The sequence below is a fragment of the Nannospalax galili genome, unplaced genomic scaffold (assembly GCF_000622305.1).
Source record: "Nannospalax galili isolate Female #2095 unplaced genomic scaffold, S.galili_v1.0 scaffold895, whole genome shotgun sequence".
NCBI lineage: Eukaryota > Metazoa > Chordata > Mammalia > Rodentia > Spalacidae > Nannospalax > Nannospalax galili.
Window position 1 is genome coordinate 27,536 of NW_008336435.1, and position 19,572 is coordinate 47,107.

Genomic DNA, 19,572 nt, shown 5'->3' on the forward strand with positions numbered 1-19,572 from the left:
ATCTGAAAAAAAATCAATGGAGAGAAACCACAAGGACACAGATTTCACTTCAGTGCAATGGAGAACTTTCTAATTATTTTTCAGTCTTACAAGGCAGATTGCAATGAGGTAGGCACTTAGCTAGTGGTGGTCAGTGGGTGATATAGAATATAGAATTCATTTCAGAATTAGAGACTAAATTACCTTTGTCTCCTATTCATTTGTTTGTCTTATTTCCCCAACAGGATGTAAAGTCCTTAAAGATGAAAATAGGGTGCTCTACCTATTTCTTATCTTCACAGAGTCTAACAGAAACTTTGACAATAACAGACTGTAAAACTTATGATTAAATTTATTTCATAACTCATTTTATCTTCAGACTATTATAAAAAATATAACCACATCTATTCAATTTAATTCAGCAAATTCAATCCAAGGGTAATCAGTTCCACAGATTTATTCAAACAGCTGAATTTTGAGTCAACTATATACACCAAAGTGTTCTAAGACAGCACAATTCTTTGTCAGCAATTTATTTAAAATTAGATCATATTATGTATGTCAAGAGGACTGGTGTTATTTGACTAATCACATTTTCCACTTCCCAACCTTACATACTCTTATCATAGGTCACAATTCTTTTTATAAGAAAGTAAATTTTATACTGTTAGGAGATTAACAACAGCCAAACAAAACCAAATTATATCAGCCTGTTCTTTCTAAACTTTACTTTTTCCCATGTATCCACTTTAACAAGTAAAAATGAACTAAATTATTAAAAGAATTCAGTTCCATCCTTTCAAAACTTAATATATTTGTTTGAATGATATACTCAAAATATCATGTTGACCTTCGGAACTTTGCACTTGAGACTGTCTTTAAAAATATGGCACTGACATTTCTGTTTTAATAGACATTTCATTAAGGTCAGGGCTACATTTGCTGTAATAAATAGAGGAGAATTAAGAGCTCATCAGCAGTGGCACAGAACAACACTGAATAGCTTGAATTATGTGCTTCATGAGATGAATTGATGACAATTGGCCAACTCTGCTTTAAAAGCTGTTGCCTTGAAAAATATCTTAGGGAACATGCACTTCTATGAATATTTTTCCTCCTTCAGTATATTTTATTTTGATAAAATACATCCATAAATTGGTGTTATCGTCAAAGATTCATACTTGGACTCCATCATTTAGCTATCTAATGAGCTCTCAGTTATCTCTGTCGTAGCTGTTCCAAAGCACTATGAAACTCTGCAGTGCACATTGAAAATATGAGCTGTTCTCCTGTCTCAAGGGAATAATCAAGTGCTGTTTAGCTTAAACAAACAAAGAAAAAAAGGAAGAATCAATATTCAAATAATGGGTAACTATGCTCTATAAGTTGTGTGAAGGTGTACTTGGAGGTATTTAATACATCCTTTGTGTAAAATCTAGCATCAATCTGATTCCAAGTGTGAAGAGTGAGCATGGTAAATCCAATGTAGCTGCAAGGCAGTTTACATTGTATCTTACCAATGTTCAATTTAAGAAAAGATTGAAGAGCATCAGGCTGCTTTAAAAACAATTTGCACAGAATAAATTTGGTACTTGCCAACCGTTTCTCAGAGAAAACAGCTTTCCAGCAGAGTCAGGATGTCATGTGGCATGGGTTACTGGTACTCGCACAGAATGATGATCAGGCATAAAATTAGTTCAAGAAAATAGATACACCACAGTACTGAATGTTTGCAATGAGAGCAATATCTGCCACTTAAATGCATCTAGAGTTTGTTAACTGAGTACATGTAGGAAGAAAAGTATGTTTCTTAATGTAATTTAACAAGTTGTTTTCTTTAGGATTTTTGTAATAGCATTCTATAAATAATGAATTAAAGGAAAACAGTCACTGCATGTGCATTAAGCCTGTGTATGAAGCGTGCTGCTTTAAGCAGGTCTAGAATCAGAAAGGACAGGAAGTATGGGGTAGGGGAAGGGTCTAAATGGAGCTGATGGCAGTATCTCAGTGCTAGAATGTATCGTGCAAGCTTAAAGGGAGTGGGCATTCAGAAAGAAATGAGTGACAGAGAATTCAAAGAACAGTTTTGTGGATGGTATGGGAGTAGACTTAGATCTCTGAAGAATACAGAGTTCAATAAATGAAACTAGCATAAAGTGTAACTCATTATCAAAACATAGTTTAGAGAAGGGCTCCAGAATGAGAGCACTGATTGCTTTCTTTGTGTCTGTGTTGTGACCTTCTGTACTATAGCTTCTGGATGCTACATTTCAGATCTGAAGTGTCTCTCGGTTCCCCTGTATCAAAGGCTTGGTTGCCAGCCTGTGGTGCTATGGGGAAAGTGACAGAACTTTTAGAAAGTGGCACCTAGTAGAAGGAAGTTAGGTCATTGGGTGTCATGTCCCTTCCAGAATATGATGGAACTCCAGGCCCTTCCTGTTTCTTTGCTCCTACCATGATGTTCAGCCTTAGCACAATCCAACTCAGAGTGGTCTCATGACCATGGACTGGAATCTTCAAAACTGTGAGCAAGATTACCTCTTTCCTCTCAAGTTTTTATGTCTCAGCTATTTATATCAGTGACAAAAATGCTAAAACATGGGTCTTCAGGTTGGTTCAATGAATAAATGAGACAAGTAAAACTTTAGAGAAGTACTTAGCATGTAATAAAAACTAAAGTGAACTATTACTATCCTTGGTATTATTATTACCTTTTCCCCTCAGCATCATCTGATTTGAGATATTTCTTTTTTTCTGGTTCTCCTCAACTTCATTTTTATTTCTAGAAATCCAACTTTATGCACATTTTTTTTCATAGAACTAAACCCAAAGATCTCAACTTATAAACGTGGACTAGAAAAGTTGCAGTTGCTTTTTAACAACTGATTTGCAGTTGATTTTATATACTAAATCCCCCTTTCCTTTCTCCAGGCCCTAGTAAAACCTGCAATCCAGTTTAATGAAACATTGCAATGCAGTTTAATGCTTTTCTCTTCCTTCATTACACATCGATCTTTTGATTGGAAGACGGTGGGATGAAGAATTGGGAGCATGGGTGCTCCTGATACATCCCTCTTCTTGTTTGAACTCCCCTAGTTTGGGGATCAAGTGGAAAGAAGGAGAGGACTAGGAAGAAGTGCTGACAGGCCTGGTAAACATGCTATGGCACATGCGCAACAATTACTTCCCCTTAAGCCAGCCTGAAATCTGTCTGACCAGGGAGAAGTACCTGACACAAGAACACGTGATGAGAGAGACCACTGAGAAAGAGCGCAGCACGGAGCAGCCAAGGGACCAATGGGATACTGGGAGGGGGTATATAAGCATGACCAATATCCGCAATAAAAGAGTCTATTTTGCCACTTGCCTGACTCTCGGAGTCTGTGCCGTTGACTCTGTGCCTTCTTACCTCCACCCCCAAGGGGCTCGGGAGTGGGCGACAGAGGACAAAGATCTGTTTCTCAGTTGATCAAGGTTATGGCCTTCTGCTTTAAAGCTCTGCTTCTTTCACCAAGCCAGTTAACCATCAAAGCATTCTTGTGACTTTACCAAAATGTTGACTCTCATGTGAGGTATATGTTTGGCATCTTCAGAATGGCTTCACTATTGTGTGGCTCATTGTCAAGGGAGAACTGTCTGATCCTCATCCATCCCCTCGCTTGCCTTGGTTCCTCCCATCCATAGTTGATCCTACAGCATGCTTGTGCCATGATCCGCATACTTGATGAAAGCTCTCTTGTGTAACCCTTCTTCCATAGCCTTCTATCTGTTCTGGTAGCATCCCGATAAAGACAAGATTCATAAAGACAATAGAGACTGGGCCGCTGTTGTATAGCAATTTTTTTCTGAAGCCTTTAAGAGTCAGTAAGTTCTAAAGACTCAGGAAGTTCCTAAGGGAGACTTGTTAAGACACAGCAAGCAAGGAACTCAGAGGCCTCAAGAAGCCCCTGAAACTGACCAAATGCACTAGACCCTTACCTCCCCAAGGTTATCTAAGTGGTAAGGACTGTCGAAGAGGCAAACACCAACTTTACCTGGAAGAGATACTCTCCCACCTGTTGACCTGCCAGAAAGTTTTGTAGTGAGCTCCCGGTTTCCAACTTTTGTGAGCTGTCATCCATGCCAAGGTAGGTTTTTGTTGTTTCAGCTGCTTTTGAGTCATCTCTGCTCTTGTAAGCAACCTCCCTCTTGCACTCCTGTTAATAACCCTCTCACTTGTACTCCTGTTAATAACCCGGATATTGACTCTTTGGCTCACCAAGTTGGACTTTGGTAGTGTCCTTCCTTTAATCGCTCATCTCTGCCCTATCTGGGGTAAGTAGATACTTGTTCACATCTCCTCAGGAATTGTGTCACCAACAGCTGCTTCTTGCTTTTTTCTGAATTCTGTCCTCTCATCCCAGTTCTTTTCAATATTACAGACGATGACTATAATGATGATCCTTAAGTCTTTGTCCCAACCATATATATCCACCAATGAGATGAGAAATTATACTTTCTTATAATTCAATGATTCTCTTGAAACCTATTCCTTCTCATATCTTGGGGATATCACATCCCTCATCTCCTTCACCTCTCTCAGCCACCATCTCCTCTTTACCCTTCAGTCCTCTACCTGACTGGGGCTGAAATGAAGAAGGCCTGGAAAGGAATGGGAGAGTAAATGACTGGCTTTGCTGCCTCTTAGCAGGATTTGCAGAGAATATCTGTTTGGTAGACTTTGATTTAGTGCCTTACTTGTAACTAAGTCTAGAAAAATAAGAAAAGACCTCCTGTATATCCTATAACATGTAAATAGCATCTACAGTTGCGGGTTCTCCTCAGGCCACCTGTGAAGACCCTAACCTGGATCCGGTCCCCTGCCAATTGGGGGCGGGGCAAGAGGCTTGGAGTCATGACACACAGACCCCGGGAGTCTAGTAGAAGCAAGCACTAGGAGAGGTGCTGCAGGCTCCTTTAATGCAGGAGGGGGCAGGCCTTATATTTCCCTTTTCTCCGCCCCCAAGTCCCTTTAGTCAGTGTATCATTTTCTGATTGGTCCGTGCCACGCAGTCTGTCAGCAGTCACTGGGCTGGCGAGCAGGGTACCGAGGCGTGGGCTCCTTTTGGCGGGCTATTTGTAGACCAAGAAGTGAAGTGAATTCTCGCTGAATCCCAGGGCTCGGGGTCCGTGCCATCTTTGGAGGCCTCCTGCTACAATGTACTAATTAGACACATGACTTCTCTGTTGGTAAAACCTATTCGCTTTTCAAAATTTATTCCAAATAACACCTGTTCAAAAAGGAAAGTCTACCTCCTTATAGCTGTAAATGTAATATATTTAAATTCTTATGATCTTTAATTCATAGCACTAGGATCCTCATTGCATATTCCTATAGTTAATAATTATGAAATTAAATATTATATTATTTTTCTTCATGCTTCTTATCTTTTTTAAGTGATAAGATTGTTAAAAATATATTCTGTATAAGAATAGTCTTCGGGCAGAGATAGCTCAGTGGTTAAGAACACTGGCTGTTCTTGCAGAAGACCCAGGTTTGAATCCCATCACTCACATGGCAGCTAACTACTGTCCATAACTCCAGTTCCGGGGATCCGACAGCTTCTTCTGTCCTCCGTGGGCATTGCACAACATGGTGCACTTACCTACATGCAGGCAATACATGCAATACACATAAAATAAAAGTAATAATAATAATAAAAGACTAGTCTTCATATTCCACAAATATCTAAGAATGAATTAAATTTTTGAGATAATCTCCCTGTTGTATGAACTGGCCTGGAACTCACTATATAGATCAGACTAACCTTGAACTCACAGAGGTCTGCCTGCCCAGGATTAAAGGCATGCACCACCACAGGAGTAATTCTTAATATGTATACCTGAGCAAGCTTTTTGTAAAGTGAACTAAAAATGTTGTAATTATCACAATATATTATAATATAGAAATAGGTATATACTTTTCCACAAAAATGGTATATAAATAGTGTTCCAAACTTAAAAGATAGGATTCTTCACAAAGATATGTATTATGCAACCTTAAGGTGTATTCCTTATACAGCATAAGGAAATAATTCAAACAAAACAGAAGCATGCAACAATTGCTGTAACACTGCATTCATCAGAATCTGAAGGATTCTAACACCAAGAGGAAGAAAAGTGCTCTAATTTTCACACATTAATCATCAAAAACTATGTAGCCATGAAAAACGAGAACTGAAAAAAATTTTGTTAGACAATATAAAAAATATTTGTAAAATCACAAAGTGTAAAATCTTGAATAGTCCTGATTGGAATGAGTAAAAAATATAAGCATATGAATAAAATTTGGAAGTAAAATGAATTTAGTGGGAAGAGCTGTTTTTAATTGTAATTTAGCTTAAGACAAATATATACATTTAAAAAATACTTATAAATTTTCTGATGAATGATGTATAACACAACTGGAAAAGGATTTTCTATGCATCAGTAAGCAGACAGTGCCCAGCTTTGTCCACAGCTAAAGAGTCTTCATATCTTTTCCAAGTGAATTATTATACTTCCCAGCTGCGGACCCTCTGCCATAAAGGCTGTCACTTTTCTTTGGATTTTATTGTCATTTTTCTTCAGATCTCTATTTACCTGTCCATCTAAGGTAAACTGTCAAGTGACCTTGAAGAGTCATCAGTGAGAATGTGACTAAGGAGAGCTCTGTCAATCCATATTAAACACCAGTGGCTGTCACGATATCAATTTGAATATTTTTCTCTTCTTTGTTTTGCCTTCAATTTTTTTCACTAATCTTAAATGGAGTTTCCTCAGAAGACGAGAATTAGGAAATATGAGAGATGAACTGGCTAATACTTGGTCATCTGTTAAATAAAGTTGCAAAACAGATTTAAAACAAATTAATTAGTAGCCATCCTCCTCCTCTACTATCAAGTGCAGTATTTTTCTTAAATACACACACAACATTTATTTCATTTTCTCTAAGGTCACTTTTGTGGGAAATGAGGGTGCATACTGGAAATGTTCCCATGTGACTGAGGCTAAAATGCTGGTCTATGGAAAACAACATATTGAAGTATTTCCAAATACTCAATGTCATGCTTTTACTGATTTGTGCTGATGACTTCAGGTCAAACCTTCTGTACCATTTCATGATCATTGACCTGTGTTTCTGAGAATGCTCATTTGGAGCACAATGCAATGCTTCTCAAACCATTGATCAATTAAGATGTCTGCCTGAAGATCAAATGTCTATCCTTTTCCTTAACTTGGACTAAATTGACTACCACAGCCATCAAATTCAACATGATTTCCCTTTAAAATACTTCAGGTGTATTTCTGTTACAAAAAAAAAATTTAGAAAATTACCTTTTGTAATTACATAAGAATCTGCTCAATTGTGTTCCTTTAAATAGAAAGATTTAAACCCGCACTAAACCCACAAGTTTTCATGTCATTGTTTGGGGGCCAGTTTATTATGATAGTAAATTTACTTTTATAAAATAAACCCCACACTGGGATATAATGTAATTACAACTCTACCTTCAATTAACCTTCTCCCCAATGGCTAAATTAGCACAAATTAGATAGGATGATATTCCTAGTTATATAAGCTCACTGTTAAAACAGTGGTTATCTCATAAAAGCAGTGTCCCCATTAGGAAGAAGAAAATCCCTTTGAATGCACAGCTGCACGTTGCTTTCATTTATCTTTTGGTTTTTATTATACGGTGATATTCCTGGAAATCAGCAGCTACCTAATGTCGGTTGATTCTGCTTCTTTCCCCTTCATAAACTGAAATGCTATAACATTGCCAAAACAGCATTAGGTCTTCCACTTTGCATTCATTAGTCATGCAGGAAGTTAATCATCTGTAAGTGAAAGCTTGCACCAGCTTCAGGAAGGCACTATTTACTTCCTTTCTGTCCTTAGAGATAGAAAGACTAATTGGTGGAGGAAATTCAGACTGACAAGCCTTGAGATGGTCATATTCTTGAACTTATTTTGCACTGTAATTTCTCAGAGCAGCAATGTTCAACGTTTTCATAATAACAGGGTGATTATACCCCTTGCTTAAGACCTGGTGAGTTCAAGAAGTGGATGGTTCAAAAGTGAAGAACAGAGAGTAAGAGTTTGAAATCTCATTTCCACACTAATACCACAGTCTTCTCCCTACACCCCACTGGTATCTGGAGGTCTGCTGTGTGATCCAGACTGTTCTAGCTTTCATTACACATTTTCCCTAGAAGGAAATTTGAAATTCTGAAAATTCATTGGTAAAGAAGATTGGAGATGACTTCATCTGAGAATGACTATCTGGTTTCCTTATTAACCTGAGAGTGACCCCTGGGAACAGACCTATGTAAGGGAGGAATAGCATCACTGCTCAGTCACTGTGTTAGGCTGTGACTATCAGAATAATGAGTTGGAAAAGTATTGGAAAATTCTATTTCTAAAATTACCTTACAGGTGAAGAAATCGATAGAATTAAAACTTAAATTTTTCTAGTAGAAAATAATACAACAATATGATCTGTGACAGTGGTAGTAAATTTACAGGAATGATTTTCTAGTCTAAAATAGCTAAGTATCAACATTTTACTTACTTCTCTAAAGTCCATTAAAAGAAATACACATATAAGAACAAATCTACTGAATCACTGAAGTGCCCTCATCAACAGACTTAAAATGGAGGAAGTTTTGGAAAGTAGAAAATGATCAAAACAACCAGCCATGAAAGCAAATATGTTAAAGAGAAGAAACAATCTTGACAAAAGATAATCTTTCCATTAGTAGCCAAAGACAAACCTCTGGAGAAGAATAATGAATCTTGAGGTAGCAGTGAGTCATGTATTAGTAACCCTAATAGATATGATGATTTATTTAAGGGTCAAGGAAACTTTCCTGAGGGTTCCCAATCTCAGCCTCTTGCTACAATGTTCTAACAAAGAAACGATTGTTACTAGAGCTCTCTAAATAATGTAAGATCATTTCAGAAGGAAACTCTTAGAATTAAGATAGTGGAGCACGTATGTAATTCCATCAGGAAACAAAAGCAAGACATGACAAGTTCAAAGCCAGACTGGGCTACACATTAAGTTCCTGGACAACTTTTGCTAAATAGTGAGATCCTGAATTAAAAAAAATAAATCAATGACTGGAGATTTGGCTGAGTGGTAGAATGCTGGACTGGCATTTACAGGCCTTGTATTCAGTACTAACAACTAAAACAACCACAAAGATGAGGACTGAGGAGAAAAGAATCGATCCTCATCATGGGCAAGGGACCACCCAGAAGACACACTCTCCTGCCATGCAGGGATTAGCAGTACTTTCTATATCTACAGCCTAAACTTAGTACTTTCTATGACATCTCTTGCAGGGGAATAGAAAATTTCATTTATATGAGGAAGTCTATTTTGTAAATAAAATATTCCAAAGATCATTAACCATCTGAGGAAAATCAGCATCATAAATAAACTACTTTCAACTAAAACTGTTTCAAAAAAGTTAAGACTTTAAAATTAGAATTGTTACCATCCTGAGAGAAATTTTAAAAGGCTACAAAATAAAAATATGCAACTATGAAAAAAGAAGCAATTAAATCTTAGAAGTTAAAAAGCGTTCAGAGACTGATTCGATAGCTTTAGTGTCAACTTGACACACCTGTGTTGAGGAAGCCTCAATTGAGGAACTCCCTCCATTGGACTGGCCTGTGGCCATGTCTATAGGGCATCTTCTTGATTACTGAGTGATGTGGGAGGGCTCAGTCAACTGTGGATGGTGCCACCTCTGGGAAGGTGGGCCTATGTTGTATAAGAAAGCAGGATGAGCAGGGGCCAGGGAAGCAAGCTAGTAAGCAGTGTTCCTCCTGGGCTGTGCTTCACTCCTGCCTGCAGGATCCTGCCCTGATTTCCTTTCTTGGGTTTCTTGATGAATTGTGACCCAGGAGACATAAGATGAATAAACTCTTTCCTCCCCAAGGTGGTATTGGTCATAGTATTTTGTCACTGCCATGGAGAAACAAACTAGAACAGTGACAAAGTTGAATGGAAAGAAGTTTTCTTTGTTTTTCTATCCAATCCTTCACATTGGCTAAAGTTTCATTTCAAGACCCAGGCTACCCATGGTGACAGGGGTGAAACTCCCCCTAATCACCCAGAAGATAAAAGAAGTCAGGTGGATGCCCCACATAGAAGCAATTGATAGGAAAAAAAGTAGAAATGCATGTGGTAACCTCATCAACTACAGAAATCAACTTAAAAAATAAGAGTATACAGGATCTCACTAATTAATTTAACATTAATTGAGTTTGTTACTTTTGATATTTTCATGAAATTATGTCTAAGAACATAGTTCTTGAAAACGTCATCAAAATAAGAAATTGAAAATAGAATTTTATACTAATTTACAGTTCCAAAACTTGCACTTATTTATAAATGTTCGAGGTTTACAACAGGGAATAAAACCTGTGTGAGTTTAGTATAAATTCGTTTTCTCAAAACCTCAGATCTTATCTGTTAACTATGTCAATAGCCATTGGCATTGTTTTTTGAGCCTGTAGTTCTAGCTGGCCTGGAACTCATGTAGACCAGACTGGCCTTGATCTCACAGAGATTCACCCGCCACTGTCTCCTGAGTGCTGGCATTAAAGGCATGTGCCCCCACACCCAATCTAACAATTTTGTCTTTTGAAGACTTGAAAATTAGTGTTAGTTCAATTATTCAAAATTGGGGAGACTGCAATGTGAGTTCATAAATATGGTCAAAGATAACTTTATTTTATAAGATATGGTTGTTAGGATGGACCCAAATGTCGTAATGACCAGCAATCATATCCATATAACACAAAGACAATGGTATGGTTTTTAATAGACAATTTTTGTATTATGGAATTTCTTGATGATGAGAGTTAGGCCCTTTCATAGATAGCTTTGAACTGTTTTGGAGGTCAGTCGCTGGAGAGAAATAACTTAGTGAGTCCTCCAAATCAGAAACCAGAGTGTCTGCACCAATGTTACCTTGCTTCCCCTCACCTCCTCTGTCTCTTGACAGTGTTCAGCAGAGAAACAACGAAGAGATGATTCAACTTCATGAGTTTACAAAACAACATATTTCCTTTGTACATGATAGCTTTAAATAATAATTGGTTTCAATAAAGAATGAGCATAAATTTCCTTCATGGTTGAAATAAGAAAAAATAATGTTGATCTTTCTGAAACCCAGAAATATGCCATTTTTCTGTTGTTTCTCTGCTTGCTTTTACCTGTGCATTTGAATGAGGAAGTGCTTTACAGTAGCATTTCATTTGTTATCTAAGTAAAGTTTTGGCACATTTCAAAATCTGAAATTTCCCAAGAATGTCTGAAATGGCCTAATGTTTTTAATCTAATGATTATGAACACATAAAACAAATTTCATATTATTTAGAGACTACCAGCAGAATTTATTACCATTTGATACACCTAAGTGTTATCTTTCTTCTCTCTGTTTAATATCCCCTCTTCCCTTCCCAGTTAATTTTTTCCATTTCCCCCTTTATTACACCTGTCTCCCACTCTCCCCCTCTTTTGAGCTCCTTCTTCCCCTTTACCCTACTTTTTTTTCCATTTTTCTGGCTCCTACAGTTACATCTAAGTATTTGGAGCTCAGATCCATAAGAAAGAACATGTCACTTCCTTTACTGAGTTTGTGTTATTTCAGTTAATATAACCATCTAGAGCCATCCGTTTACATCAAATTTCATGATTTCATTTTTCTTTACTGGTGAGTACCATTGTTTAAATGTAGCACATTTTTATTATCCACTCATCAGTTGAGGGACATTTAGGTTGTTTACATTTCCTTGCTATTGTGAATAGAGCAGCCACAAATAGATGTGCAAATATCTCTGTAGTAGGATGAGTCATTTGAGTATGTGCCAAGGAGTGGCATAGCCAGATCAAATGGCAGATTCATTGTCAATTTTTTAAGAGTTCTTCACACTGATTTCCACAGTGGCTGCATCAGTTTACAATCCCACCAACAGGATTCCTCTTTCCCTGCATCCTTGCCAGCATTTGCTATCATTTTGACTGGAGTAAGATGACATCTTAATGCAGTTTTTCCATGAATATTTGTGTCTGCATCCTAACATATTTCATCATTTTATGATACTAGATGATGGCTTCAAGTGAACTGTCTCTGACAATGCAAGATGTAAGCTAAATATAGAAAATATGATATAGCAGAATGTGTATTTAGAAATTCAATGTTACTAGAAAAATGAAAGCCCACGTTTTACCTTAAAGTGTAATTTAAGCACCATGAAAGGAATAGGTCTAAGCTTTTTGACAGGTGTATTCATCAGTGCAATCCAAACTCCTGTCCAAACATGGAGCATGCCCATCCTGTCCATAAGTTCCCACAAGGCCCTTCTCCACCCAGTTCACACTCATTTTTGTCCCTTTGACCTCTTTATCTGCCCTTTCCAGTGTTACTCTCTCTTAACTACTTAGCTATATGTTCAATCTCTCAATTAGTATATATTATCTATGACTTTTCTCAGATTTTAATATTTGGGGGAAATTCTAGGCCCATTGCCTTTGCATATAAAGATTATAATCATATTTCCACATTCTATAAAAAAATTTCTTAGATTTTGACTGTTATTGCATTATTTTATAGTTTGGGGAGAATCAACTCTTTGCAATATTACTCTAAGGAGACATGTGGCCTATCTTTCCATTTAGTTAAACCTTTCAAAATTTATTACCACACTGTGGTGTAGTTGTTAGCACAAAGCACTTACACATCTTCTATTAAATTCATTCTTAAATAATTTGAAGTTGTTTTATGAATGTGTAGAGCTAGAAATGATTTTGTTCACATTATCTTTGTGTTCTGGGAACTTATTGAAAACGTTTGTAAAAGAGTTATGTATAGAGTTTCCCCCCCCCCCAGGATGCTTTTGTCTTTTCCATGACCCTGCTTCCCACACCAGGCTTTATCAACTAATCACCAGGCTACTCTGAGCTTTCTCACACTGCAGCATCTTCCTTTTCTTCCCAGAGTGTGTATGGTCATGAGTCTCTTTTCTCCTAGAAAAGATTCATCACTTTCCAATTTCCGTTCTACTGGTTTCCTTTCTGAGCTCTTATTTCGGATGGACTTCTTTTAAACATGATCTTTGTAGGTAATCTAACTTGTGAACATTTTTTAATGAAAAGCTTTTTTGAGACTTCCTGTATCTTAAGTAGAAATATCAACATGATTTTAAACTCAAATCAGTAGCATGTTAAAACAAAAATTTAAATAATATTACACTTATGGCAGATGATATGAAAAGAACATGCATTTGTCTTATTGCCTAATGCGTATTTTAAATCTTTAATGCATATTATTGTACCCTTATTTAAATATAAGGATGCTGCACATGATTTTTTAAAAAAATATTTTTATTGAGTTTTGTGCATTTCATATAATAGTTTAATCAAATTTAGCCACCTCTCCCCCATCTGCATCCACCCATTGCCTCCCACCAGATTTAATGCATTTTTTTCATATATTTTAAGTCCTTTCCAGTCAAGCATTTGTACCCAGATGTCCCTAGGTGCAAGTTCATCCACTGGAGTCTAGTCAGCCTATCTAGAGTCACTACTGTAAAGAAGGTCTACTCTCCCTCACCCAGCAGTAACTAATAGCAGTTGCTAATAGTTCCTAGGCTGGGGTTTGAGCCTGCTGCCCATTTCCCTCATTGTATCCTGGGTTTTTTTCTAGTGGAGTTGACATGGGTCTTGTGCATGACATCACCATTGCTGCAAGTTCAAATGAGCAAGTTCCCAGTGGCCTGAACACCTCTGTTTCCTAATGTTCATGTACCAATCTTGGCTCTTACAGTCTTTTTGCCCTCACTTTCACAATGGTTTCTGAGCCTTGAGTGGGTGAGGTTTAAGATAGGAGTCTTATCTAGGGGTATGTACTCTGCAGTCTCTTAATCTCTAAAATGTAGGCAGTTGTGACCTTCTATTGTATGAGGAAGCTTCACTGGTGAGAGTTGAGGAATGTATTACTTTTTAATTTATATTCTGAATGATCCTTTTTTTTTTTGCAAGAAAAACTACCTAACTTTACTCTCTAACGTCTATTGTGGAAAATAATAAAGATGGTTCATTTCCAATAAAATAACATTGAAATATAGAATAGGACTTTGTGTTACATCACTCTGACCTATTTTCTATCTGAAAACTCTCATATAATCAACTGATTAAAAGTCAAGATCCTAATGTGCCCTTAAACCTCTACTCATAACATAAACTCATGTAAAACAAAACATGATGTCATCATTGATCATTAGATTCTTTTGTCATAATTATAATTGGAATCCTTTTGTTTGCTTATCATCCAATTACCTAATTTTGTCCTTGTATGATTTTCAGGGATTTTATAAACCAAGAGTCCTCTATACATTGGAGACAAGGGCACTTCAAGCTGCTTTATCTAATACCACATTACAAGGACTCAGTCAACCTGCAATCTGTTGGAATGCTAACTTTTAACTGGATTCTATTAAATCTATTCTATTATGACTATTAAGATGACTGGTACCACTGCCTATTGTAATAAGTAAAATACACCCAACTAGAGGATAGAGAGCTTTGAGGATAATTTCAAAATTTGAATTTCAAATTTAGGAATGGCAAACATCATACTGAAGCACTGTGATAGAAAGAGCCTTTGTTAAATGAAATGATTAGCAATATTTCTTTGTGGTCACAATTTAGTTGCTTCAGTGGTCTCTGCCAGTGAGAAGTGCTTAATATTTCCCAAATAATATGATACCATCAGGTTCTCTATAACTCTTTTTGCAGCTGATCAATATGTCATTATAGAGAAAATAAGATATAAGAGAAGAAGATGAAATGCTTAGTTATTTATGGGATCTAGTTGTATGCAGCTTGATATTCTAAATTCACCTTATTAGCAGAGACCCATTCATCAAATTGTCTACAAAGTAATAAGAATCCATGTTGACTCATGTGTGCAAAGTGCAATATAAATCTAAACAAATAATAAACAGAGATAACTGAGAACTCGAACTCCCCTGCTTTTCAGAATTTTCCCATTCATGTATTTCAATATACTATGCTATGTTAGCTAAATCAAAGCACTAACCATCTTATGTTTTCATTTCTTCATCTCCATAAATGCTTGGTATTCTAATTTTGATAATAATTGTTGTACAATATAAATATGGAAAAAGAACCAAATAGAGATAGTTACAATCAGGATTAAAATTTTGCTATCCCAGCTCGGAAATACTGCAAACACATGGACTTCAGGTCATATCGTTTTCAGTTGGGAAAAACATATGTGATGAGCATCAGTGACAGAGAATAACAACTCAAAGTTTTATTTCTATCTACAAGGCATGATATCCTGCTAAATATCAATAAATCAAGTCAACTGAGTTAAAAATATCAGCTGTGATATTCATCAGTGTTCCAAGATTTATTTTTGACTAAAGATAATTTTAGCCATAATCTTTGTGAATCCATAGCAAATAGTGCTGAAAATTAAAAAGCACAGACACCTTATTACATATATTTCATTTTATTATTTTTATTTTATGGGTATAAGTATATTGCCTGCATAGATGTAAGTGCACCTGTGTCTTTCAGTGCCCACAGAGGTCAGAAGAGGGTGTCAGATCCCCTAGAACTGGAGTTATAGATGGTTGTTAGCCTTCGTGTGGATGCTGGGAACCAAACCTGGGTCCTCTGTAAGAGCAGCCAGTCCTCCTAAATGCTGAGCCATCTCTCCAGCCCCACATACTTGATTTTTACATGGAGTCATAAAGACATATTTCTCTACTGTATAACTTATTTAATCCATTTTTTTTCCAATGATATTTTATGAGACAAGCAACCTTATTTGCAGTGAGGTACCATTTCTTTGTGTTCACTGGAAGGAAAGGCTGTGCTAGGCGCTGTGACTGCCATGCTGTCTGACCAGCAAGCTTCTCTACTATGTAACCAAAGAGCTTAATTAAAAAAAAAATACCCTCCCTTCTGTAAAACTTGTGCATTTTGCCAGCACTGCTGTGAGATCATATGTGTAAATAACCAGCTGTCTAAACACTCTGTTTCCTGGTGGGCATCCACCGTGTCTGGCTCTTACAATCTTTCACCTCCTCTTCCGCAGTGATCCCTGAGTCTTGGGAGGCAGAGCTTTGAAATAGCTGCCCTAATCAGGGATAAGCACTCTGGGGTCTCTTGTTCTTTTCACACTGACCAGCTGTGGGTTTCTGTGTTAATCGCCATCTGCTGTATAAGGAAATTTCTCTGTTGAGAGCTGAGTTCATTCTGTGTTCAGAGGTTTCATTGAAGATGTGTCACTTAGGGTGAAGTGTCTCACAGACTCTTATGTTCTGCATTTGACCAGTTCTAGAACTCTGTAATAGTCTCCATCTTTGCAAAAAGAAGCTTCTTTGATGAGAGGTGAAAGATATACTTGTCTGTAAATATGAGGATGTACATTTAGGATAAAGTAAGAAATTACGTTGGTCTAGGGATGTGTCAAAAATAGGTTTTTCAGTAGGATCTATGACCTCTCCAGCCATGTGTGCTTGACTATGTTTATAGTATCACACATGAATTCTCTGCAAGCTGAAATCAAACAAAATTCCAGCATAGACATGGGGAAGTGGATAAAAACTCAACCTCACTTAAGAAACTTTTGGCAATTGATGTCTTCTGGGAGGGGGAAAGACAGTGTCTTATAGAGATGGGACTCTTGGATGGAATTACACTGAAAGACATTTGGGGACACAAATCATACTCATATATATTTGAGAGTGCATTGAATTGGGAGAGTGCAGTGGGAGGAGGTATGGATTGAGGAGGGATCTAAATACCACCAAACTATATTGTATGAAAATCTCAAAAATTCAATAAAAATTTTAAACAATAAAAAAATAAAAATTTACCCTTGTAGCTAGGGAGATGATTCAGTGGATAGTGCTTGATACACAACCATGAGAACCAGAGTTCAGATTCCCAGCACCCACATAAAAAGCCAGGTGGGGTTGGAAGCCTGCTTATAATCCCAAAGTTTATGAGCCAGAGACAGGGATCCCTGGAACAAACTAGCTAGTGAGAACAGCTAGACTAGCGAAATCAGTGAGATCAGAGTTTAGTGAGAGACCTTATCTAGTGAATAAAATGGAGTGTGATTGGAGAGACAGCCAATAGAGACCTCTGACCTATGTGTGCACCCTGACACACACGTTCCTGCACATATGAAGATACACACCCCCCACACACACACCACCTACATGCACACACACAAAATCTACCCACGTCTAAGACTAAAATCCCTCAAAACAAACTATTTTTAGGACTTTAAAAATTAACCATGGCACAACAGCAATACCAAAAAGTCAAGTACCTGTTGAGTTCATGTTAGGAAACATCATCGTTTGATTCTCTCAACCTTTCACGGGTCAAGAATTATCAACCCACATTTTGTACAAAGTTGAATTAAAATATTTTTTAAATTACTATGAGTGTATACTAAGACAAACAAGGCTTAATATTCATAGCTTGTCATCCTAGTCATTTTCCTTTTAACTTTAATATTGATTGATTTCTGAATATAAAATTACTTTTAAGATAGAATTACATAATTTTAAATAATTTGAACTATTTAGTTATAGGAGACACATTCATCACAATCATCTATCACATAGGCCTTTGCAGGATATGTGTGCCTATTATAACAGGATATAATTAGAATCATATTTGTCTAACAACCTGGTATACTACAAGTCATATGCAGGAAGAGATAATAACTCTTTTGACCACTATTGCATCCACTATACCAGCACTATAGATGTTATGCAACTCTAGATGCTCAGCGGATTTTGTATTTTCAGTTATTTATTTAGCATATGAATGCTAGTACTGTGATGGATAATAAAGTTTCTGTTATGAACATAGCTAAGAAGCTCAGATTCTACAAGAAAAACAATAAAATATAGTGTGGAAAGGGGTAGCAATTGAAAAGCATAGTATTTGTAAGGGTGATGGGGAAGATGTATGATTTAATTCTCAGTGGTAGAATTGGTAAAAGACTACTAAACCAGGTAGCACCTGAGCCAGATTTTTCAAAGACAAATGGGCTTTTTCAAGAAGATCAGTGAGATGTGACAAAATTCTAAATGAATGGTACAATGTTTTAAAAAGCACATTGGACAACATGATAAAAAAGTGATACAACCCATATCTCTAAATCTAATAAGTTACTTCTTACAGCATGTGGAAGCTCTTGCCCTACAAAGAGTGAATTATCACTCCAAACCTCGATCCTACTCTAGACTCCTGGGCTTAGGGGCCTTTTTATTCTCACTATTAGCAGTCCACTCCAATTCAGTCAGTGTGTCCCACTCATCAATGTGAGGTATGGAATTAAGGCACTTTCCTTTCATCCAAATTAAAGGATTGGGAGGGTGTATTCTACCTCCTCAGAATCCTGTCACTGTTCACTATTTGAAACTTCTAAGGGATAGTTCCTTAGCCCACAGGATCCACACTGGACACTGTCATGTCAGGGCATAATGGAGGAACACAGCATCTGTAGGGGAGAGGCCTGTGCCTCCTCTGTTGCATGACAACTGCTTTCTAAGGACAGCTGTTGGAACCTGGGCACTGTGCCCAGGCTAATGTAGCCTAGGAAGGACATCTATTTCCTGAGGGACTCTGTAAAGTAGTCAGGGTAGACACTGAACCATCACTATTTGAGACAGCTGCCAAGTGCAACACCTGTCCTACTGGATAGGATGGTTGGTCTGGGTGAATGTATTATACAAACAGTCTCACACTTAAGCCTTCACATCCCCTTCTACTGGTGTGTCTAACATGAAAGTTATCTATGTCAAAATCTTTCTGGCGATACACACACATACCCAAACTACAAGCTCAGATCTAGAAGAGTCTTCTGGTTCTACCAAATTCACACATAAACTACATTTTTACATGGTTTCCAAGAGTACAGAAGATCATATCTCTTCAGGCACAGTTGTACTAATCACCATTTTCTATCTTGAAATGAGTAATATTGTTCTCTGTGAACAAGCTAAATCTAGTTTGTTGTTCAACTATCTTCCTAAAGCTTAATTCTTTTATTTTCAGTACTGAGGGTTGACTCTCAACCTATTTCATTCTAGGCAAGTTGTCTACCATTAACTTATAAAGCATAATTTGTAATGTGCCATTAAAATTTTGCATTGGTTCTGTCACCTACAAACATGGCCACACTCCTTAGCCTATCATGGAGAAGTTGCTGTGTTCTAGCTTTGTGTCTTCTTACTCACATTACAGAAAGCCACTTCACAAATGGATATGCTCATAGTTGCAAGGGGTTAGAGATCATGTGCTTCCAGTCCTGCCATTTTATTTCACTGGTGAGAAAACAGTTGTGAACTTACAAAGATCTTTTAGGGTAAGACTTTATATGCTCACTATTATACATTCAAAGCCGAAAGACTATCTGGCCTGGCCTGTAGAAATTGTTTGCTTGTTGTGTAAGTTAAGGTTTCGATTCATTTCTAAGATCTTACTTCCTATG